We start from the raw sequence: 8,383 nt of genomic DNA on the forward strand, positions 1-8,383 counted from the left end.
CTCCAGGTGGCCAGGGGGCCCTCCAGGTGGCCAGGGGTTTTTTCAGGGGTCTCTCCAGGTGGCCTCAGGGGACCCTTTTGTGAAATGGCTCATGATCTACTAGGATTTCTTCATGTGGGACCCCTTTGCCTTTGACCGAGGCCCACAGACCCTGGGCAAGTGGACAGCTGGGGGGAATGTGGGTGGGTTTGGGAAGCTTTGGTTTGAGCAGAGGGGCTGGGGACCCTTCTGAAGCTAGGAAGGCCAGCTCAGCAGAAAGCGCTGGCTGAGGTGGTGAAGGGAGCCCTGGCCAAGGGGCTCTTGGCAGAGTGGTGGGCGGGCGCTGTGAGGCCTGCTGGCCGCAGCCACAGAGCAGGCGGCGGGCCGGGGCCTGGGAGTGATAAATGGCTTCCCCAGGAGCCAGGCGGCTCTGCCAGGGTCTTCTCAGTCCTCTGAATTCAGTCTTGTTGACCCTGAGGCCCAGTAGGGCCCCTTCGAACAGGGCTGCTTTGTGGCTGAGGTGGGGGTGTTGCTTGCAGTGGGGTTTGTACGTGCAGGGCTGGCATGGGGGGCACAGGGAGTGTCGAGGAGGCCCTGCCAGCCCAGGGGGAAGCTCAGTTGTTGGAACTAACGGCAGCAGCTGGACTCTGGTGCCCACAGGCCCTGGGCTGGGAGTTTGGAGGGTACAGCAAGCCCCCCGTGTTGAGGTTCAGCTCAAAAACTGGACTTGGCCAGCTCAGCGTTCACCGCCCTGTGTGCTCATCAGGGAGCATTCCCTGGGCTCCTGGGTGCCTGCACAGTGAGGTACCCACAGGCAGCCCTGCCTCTTCTGGCTGTGGCTCCTCTGTGTCATGGGGGCAACACCATCCCAGTCGCTGAGGCTCAAGCCCAGGAGATGGTATTGAGAGAAGAACATGGCCCAACACCTCCAATGCGTCCTGCCTGCCATGGGTGCTCTGCCTATGCACCTCCAGGGAACCCCACAAGGAGGAGGCTTGAGGTGAGAGGCCTCTCAGCCACCAGAACGTCACTGGTCCTTGCCCCCAGTCTACCCAGCCCATCCCTGCTCCTCCACCTGCCCGGCCCACCACACTGTCCTAGGAAACCCTCATGCAGCACCTAAGAGAGGCTTTGGGCAGGCTGGCTTCCCCCACACACTTCGGGGTCGTCTTGCCCTTCTCCTGCCTCCTTAGAAAGTCCTCCTGGTCCCTTTGGCCCTGGGATATGTCCCATACCGGTCTCTGCTGCCCAAAGGCCCCATGTCTTGGTTCTCAGGGCTAAAGCCAGTGTCCCTGGTGGCCTGTCCCAAGGAGGACCCATCTGCTGACAAGGCCAGGTGGGGACCCAGAGCCGTGGGTTGTAAACCGCTGATAGCATGGCTGCCCCAAAGCCCTTCTCCTCCGGGCTTGCTGGTGGACCAGGGCCTCAGGGCCCCCCACACAGTGCCCTCACACCAGAGTGGAAGGAGGCTCCCAGCTCCCGGCGTGGCTGGCATTCGGGCAGGCTGGCTGCCTGCGTCTTTGGCTCCCCGGGGCCCTTTGGCACCTGCAGGCCTGGGAAGAAGCGGGCTGGACCTGCTGCACAGACTCTTGGATTTCGCAGGCCCCGCACCTCTTTCTAAGAACCCCTCAGAACCTGCGGGAAGAGAAGGCTCGGGAGGAGTGGACGGGGCCTCGATGGCTCAACAGGTCGGGCTTGGGGGAAGGCAGAGAGGCCTCTCGCTCTGTGCCAAACTCAGCCTCGGCTGCCTAGAAATGAGTTTCCAGGGACCCCAAGCTCTGGTTCTGGGCGCAGGGTCTCCAAACCGTGCCTCAGTGTGGTGCCCGCAGACACTACCTCTGCAGGGAGTGCTTCTTCCTGTGCCCCCTTGCTGGGCCCTGCAGCCCGAGTGGGCCCTCTGAGCTGGGGCAGCCCGGCTGGGATTAGAGGAAGAGGAAAAAGTGACGATGGCAGTGGGAGGCAGAGTGGCTTCACACACACCTCCACCGTGCCTCAACAAGTGTTTATCTGCCAGAGCCACGGACTGGCCTTGGGGACCGCTAGGAACCATGCGTAGATCTCAGTGTAGCCGCCCCCACCCCAGCCTGACTTAGACCTGGGTGCCTTGGAGCTCCCTGGAGCCTGCCTGCCGGGTTAGGAGGCCTGCGAGGACTCGGGGAAATCGGGGCTCAGGCTCACAGCCCTGGGCAGGGGAGCTGGGCCCTTCAGCGAGCCCCAGCAGGCCAAGAGACACCGAAGGGGACACTCAGGGATGCAAGAGGGCCCACAGCCTCTGCCCACTGGGGGTTCTGCCGACTAAGATGTGGGCTGCAGTCCCGACAGCCTGATGGCCCAGGTGGACACAGGAGGGGTGAGTGTGGCCCACCAGGGTGCCACCACCACTTTCCCCGGCCAAAGTACGTGGACCATGCCAGGAAGACCTCTGTGCTGTCTCTCCTCTCACCTTGTGGCCACCAGGACAGGTGAACAGAGCCCATCCATCAGGGGCCCTGCGCTCGCACGAGACATCCCACAGACCAGGAGCACCTCGGAAAGCGGGTTTGAGAGGGGCCCAGAAGGTGGAGGAGAGAAGAACAGCTGTAGCCCACAGCCAGCAGACTAGGGTGGGCCATGCCCGAGTTCGGTGGGGATTGTCACGCATGTGTGGCTGGGAGTAGCTGGGGTCTTGGGTAGCCCTGTGCGTCCAAAGTACTTCCACGCCTCTGAGGTCAGTGAGCAGGGTTTCCACCACCCCGGGGCCCAGGGGGAAACTGAGGCCCGTCGGGCTTGAGGATGGACCTTGCTCCAGGCCCATGGGGGCAAGATTTCTGTGTGCAAAGCCCAGCCACTACCTTCACAGACAACGTCGTGGGCTCCCTGGGGGCAGCACCAGCAGGGTGGGTGTGGGATTTGCTCCACATCCCCTGGGGCCCTCATGGGGCAGAGGATGGGGTGGTGAGTGGGCGCACGTGCACTTTGCAATGAGGCCTGCCCTGTTCACAGCCTGGTGCTGGGGTGGGGCCTGAGGTGGGAAAGCACATGAGGGTTTTCCCACCTATGCACTGTCCTCTCCTGAGTGGCAACAAGGTGGAAGGAAAAGCCCAGAGCCGTGCTCCCTTGGGCAGCAGGTCCTCCGGACGGCACTCGGGTGCTGCTTGCGCAGTGATGAGGTGGGGACAGCATGGCCCCAGTGGCCTGCGCAGGGAGGGCCAGCACCGGCACGGGAATCTGTTGACCTCAGGAGGTGCCAGGGCTGGAGCAGCACTGGGGAGTGCCATGTGCCGTGTGTGCTGAGCCATTTGGACTTGTGAGGCTCTGGCCTTGGAGTCTGGGGGCCGACACTGGCCCTGGTGAGTCTCAGAGTCCGTCTTGCTGGGACAGTCTGTGATTCGCTGCCTCACTCGTCTGTGGCTGGGCCCTCTCCACACCTACCCCGCTGCCAAAGCCCCATCAAGCGCCGCCTTCTCCAGGAAGCCAGTTCATCGGCGCCAGCAACATCTTCCTTGTCCAAGGCTGGGCACTGACGTGTGACCCTCGCTGTGGGGTCTAGAGCCCCCCTCTCATTTTGTGGGTGAGGGGCACAGCTGGGCTTCCAGCTCCCTGATGAGGGGAACCTGGGCAGGGTCTCCTGAGGGGCTGTGGAGGGTCCTCTATGGGACAGCAGTGCATGGGCAGCCGTGAAGGGCCCCTCTCGTCTTGGGGCAGCTGTAGGGGAGAGGCCAGCCATGTCATGAAAACACAGGGAAGCATCGTGTGGGGCTTTGCAACCAGGCCGGGAGCTGCTGTCTACGGGGCCGCTGGTGGGGCCCTCGCCTGTGTCTGGGGCCTTGCTTCGGTGGCAGTCCGGGAACGGTGCTGTCTCTGGTCGCCAGCCTGGCACCCCAGGCCTCCCTTCCTTCCTGCCTGAAGCCTCTGGGAGCCCCCCAGCTCCTGCCTCCCTCCAGCTGGCTCTGGCCCTAGTGTTCCAGGACCCGGCCCTGCCCTGCCCTGCTGAAGCCTCTGCTTTCTGTCTGTGCCTTCCTCCTCCAGCTGAAGCACAGGCTCCAGCACCCCCTCCCACCCTCTGCCGCAGGCGGGGATGTGTCTAAGTTGCCTGGCACCCCCCCCAATACTTCCTACAGCCCTTAGTCCCCTGGCTTCTCAGAGAACATGGCCATGGCCTGTACCAGGGTTCTACACACAGTCAGGCCTCATCGAAGCAGCGGGGTCCCCAGCCAGCTCAGAGGCATCCCAGCATCCTCTCTGTCCCAGTCTCCCACCCCATCCCGCCTGCATTCCCTCAGTGCACTCCCCCCCAAGCCCAGTCCCTCTGTCCCGCTGCAAGCTGCTCACAGCAGGACACGCAAACCTCAGCCTAACCCCGGATTCCAGGCTGTAGGCTGTCCGCTGGCTGCAGAGATAAATCGAGGAAGCCTCCCCCGGCCCTGGCCCAGGCCAGCCCCCTGCAGTGGGCAGGCAAGGGAAAGGAGAGACCCCAGAGGCCTGTTTGCTGTCCCAGCTGGGCTCACTGCACGCCCCTTCCTCTGCCCCAGCCCTGGCCCCGGCAGATCTGAGGACACAGCTCTCTCTGCTCAGAGGCTGTTCCATGGGAGCCTCTGAGTCCGGGGGGAGGGAGGATGCCGACAGGGAGCTGCTCTTCTGGGAAGGGGAGGCGGCTTCCAACGCCCAGCTGCTCAGGGTGGGACCCAGGGGACCCCTGGGGAGGCTCCAGGATATGCCCCCAGCCCCACCAAAGCCGTCTGCACGCTCCATGCTCCAGCATCCCAACCCCCATCAGCCTGGCCTGGGGGCTCGTCCTGACTCGAACCGTCCCATCATCAGCTTCTCTAGAAGGGTCCTTGGTGACAGGACGATTGAACCCCCTCCTTTTCTGAAGGGCAACCAAAGACCCCTTCGGGGAGAAGGGGGTTGTACAACCCCAGCCAGGAGGTGGGCAGCTTCGCCGTGCTCCCCCTGCCTTCAAGGCCGCCTCCACACTTCCCCATCGGAATTCCTCCTGTTCCTCATGGCACCTTGCTGGTGGGGGGCCCTCACTGCAGTCCGACCCCTCGCCGCAGGTGGGTGAGTTGGGGATGGCCTCTGCAGCCTGTACCTCCACCAGACCAGATGCCTGCAGTGCCCAGCAGCCCTGGTCCCTGTGTGCCCCTACTTCAATCTGCTGTCCTGTGAGGCCTGCCTCTGGCCTCAGGTTGCTCATAAAGCCTTCCTTACCCATTGGGCCTGACAGCCAGCTGCAGGTGGGAGGTCAGGAGTCTGGGAACCCTCCTAGGGCGTCCTTGTGACAGAGGCCTGGAGTGCTGGGAGCCTCGGGGCCAGGCCAGGCTGCAGGGAGGCAGGTGGCTGGGCAGGACTCCTTCCCAGCAGCTTCTGTCAGTGGCACAAGGCTTCCGGCTGCCCAGGCTCCAAAGGGAGGGCCTCAGCTCATTGCAAAGGGTGCTGCAGCCTAGGGGGCCTTGGAGACCCCTTCTCTCCGGGGTTCTGGCCTTGGGGACTCATGCGCTAAGGGCTGAGGCCCCAGGCTCTGTCTCCAGTTGGGCCAGGGGTGGCACCCTGTGGCCCCCAATACCCGTAGCAAGTGTGGGAGCCAGGGCCAGGGCTGGGGGCTATCGGGTCCCAGGCTGCAGCTGGAGTTGGAGGCCTCTGTGACCAGGCTGGGAGCTCAGCACAAGCCCAGACTTGGGACTCCCTTTGGAGCCCAGACGGCCGGTGCCTCTCTCCACCAAGTGACGGGTCTCGGGGGGTCTCGGATTCGAAGGACCCCGTCATCTGGGATGAGGGTCTCCACGCGTTAGAAAGGAGGCAGGGGTGAGGAGCTCGGCAGCCCCTCCCTGCTGCCAGGGAGATGAAATCAGTTCTGGAAAGATCCACCCCCTCCTCAGGCCCTGGGAATACGCAGACAATGGCTGGAAGGAAGGGCCCAGCTTTGCAGGTGGTAAGAGGGGGCTGGGGGCGCTTCCCACCTTCGCCCCCCACCCCAGAAGCCCCACCTCAGTGGTCAAATGGGTGTCATGCTATCCACTGACCTCACGGGGGCGCAGGAGACAACAAAATTTCAGCCAGTTCAAGGGAAGGTCCCTTTGTGGTTGGATCCTCTGGACTGAGTGGCTTAGTGGGGGCTGAGCGGGGACTCCCCAGTTGTCTCTCAAAGACAAGCCATGCTGCCTGACCCCACTCACCTGCCACCCTGAACAATGTCCCCTGACCTTGCAGCCCCTCTTGCCTCTGTCCTCCTCCCTAGGCCGCTCTCCCTTCTCCTCTCCTCTTCCTCCCTCCCTCTCCTCCAGCCAGGCAGGAGGGAATGAGCCCAGGCCCACCCCAGACCAGGCTGGGGCCTGAGGCTCCCTGGGGGCTGTGGGGGCGGGAGGAAGGAGCCTGCAGCGGGTGCTGAGGGGCCACAGGTCCCAGGCAGCCGAGGAGAGTGAGCAGCTCTGGGAAGGGCCTGGGAGCCAGGTGTGGTCCCTGCCCAGGAGCTTGGGAGAGGTGGCTGAGGGCTCCAAAACCGGGCAGAGGCCCTGGATGGGAGTGGGCTGGGGAGAGGAGATGAAGAATTGAGGCACCGAGGGGCCAGGGACAGGCAGAGGGCAGCCCAGGGGCTTGGGTGGGGGATTCCAGGGACATTGAGGAGGCGGGAGGGGGAGGGAGAGGGGAAGAGACCCAGCTTCAGGCAGGAGCAGTGAGGGATGTGCTGAGGGCCCCACTGCCAGAGCCAGACTTCTGAGGGTCAGCAGGGGTACTCTTCACAGGGGACCAAGGGGAGCTATCCAGGAGTAGCCAGAAAGATAGACTCAGGGTCGGCTGCAGGAGGCGCTCTCCTGGGTCTGAAGCTGATAGTGCAAGGAGAAGAGACATAACCGTCCCCTCCAGTACTAGGGAGCCATGGAAGGTTGCTGAGCAAGGGCAAGCCTGCCAGAAGCTGGATGGGAAAGTGGACGGTCCCTCCTGACCCCCACCCCCACCCCCCAGCTCCACCAAGGAGGCCCACGCCCAGGCCTGGCCAGCTCCCAGAGTCCTGGGCTGTTGGGGTGGGGGCCGCTCACTCCCCCTCCTGGGCTTGTCAGACACAGCTGAGCCGCGTGCATCTTTCAGCAGTTTCCAAGTTTATAAGCAAATGTTCTTCCTCCTGGCACTGGTTTGGTTCTGGGCCCAGAGGAGACATTCCTACGGGGGTCTTCCCAGCATAACCTGGAGGCTACAGGGCTGGCCTGTGTTGGGTGGGGCAGCACGGGATGGAGGGCTTCTTCTCCCTTCCAGCCTGGATGTTGGGACTCTGGGCAGAGAGAAACTCTGGCAGGGGGTGGCAGCTGTGGGGAGAAGGAGGGAGGCTCAGCTGCCAGCATTCCAAACAAGCTGGGAAAGAGTTGAGCGGACGACCCCAGCATCTGAGAAGGGTGAGCGGCTGGTCCTTCTCTGGGCACCGGGGAGCCATGGAAGGCTGCACAGCAGGAGGTGGGGAGTCCCAGGTCGAGGAGCTTTAAGGGCCTGGGCCAGAGAGGGTTCCCCGAGGGCTTGGCCCACCCCAGCCCTACCACCGTATCTGAGATCCCCCAGCGGCCCATCTTAATAGCTTCCTCCCTTCTCAAAAGGCCAGTCCTGAAGCAGATGTACACCTGTAACCCAATAAACCCCGGCTGGTGGCAGCCCCTTGACATGGGAGCGGCGTTCCTCGGCCTCTGCCATCGTGCACCCCCACCCTGCAGGGAGGGCACAGCAGAGAGAAACTGAGACCCGGAGGACTGCAGCTGGCCACTGCTGGGCCAGGCCGACACTCACGACCGTGGGCCCTCAAGACACCTCCCGATCCTATCCCCGGGGTAAGGAGCATGCCTTGTTTCCCTCATGCTCTTCCTCTCCTAGGCCTCAGTTTCCCCGTTTGTTCTCAGCTCCTGGTCAGCTGGGAGGTGCCATGCTGTGATCTCAGCACTGCGTGGAACTGAGAATCCCCAAGAGGAGCACTCCCGAGGCAGAGGGGCGGCATGGAGGGCACAGGGAGGAGGGTCTCCCCCGCACCATTTGGATCCCTCAGTGTCCCCAGCCTCTGCGTGTCACCCTTCCTCGAGAAGTAGATGGCTCAGGCCTGGTCCCAACGCAGCCCAGCGAGGCAGAGGGGCTTGCGTGCAGGGTCCCAGGCCTTTGCCTCTGTGCCTCTTCCCTAAGTAGGGGACTGTCTGTCAGGTGGTCCTAGAGTCTGGGAGGGTGGAGTGGGTGGGCAGGGAAGCCCAGGGAGAGTGGGCAAAGAGCAAAGGCCCCAAGAGCCAGGGGCTGGGGACCTGCAGCAGGTCGGGGGGCAGGTGGGGATCTGATGGGTGTGAGCGAGTCAGCCTGGCGGGCTTCCCTGCTGGCCACGAGGCCTGGGGACCAGGAGGGGGACTTTTCGTGGAAAACGGATCAAAAGCCGGCTTATTGAATTTGCTTTTCTCTAACCTTT

The sequence above is a fragment of the Theropithecus gelada genome, chromosome 14, assembly GCF_003255815.1.
Source record: "Theropithecus gelada isolate Dixy chromosome 14, Tgel_1.0, whole genome shotgun sequence".
Classification (NCBI taxonomy): Eukaryota; Metazoa; Chordata; class Mammalia; order Primates; family Cercopithecidae; genus Theropithecus; species Theropithecus gelada.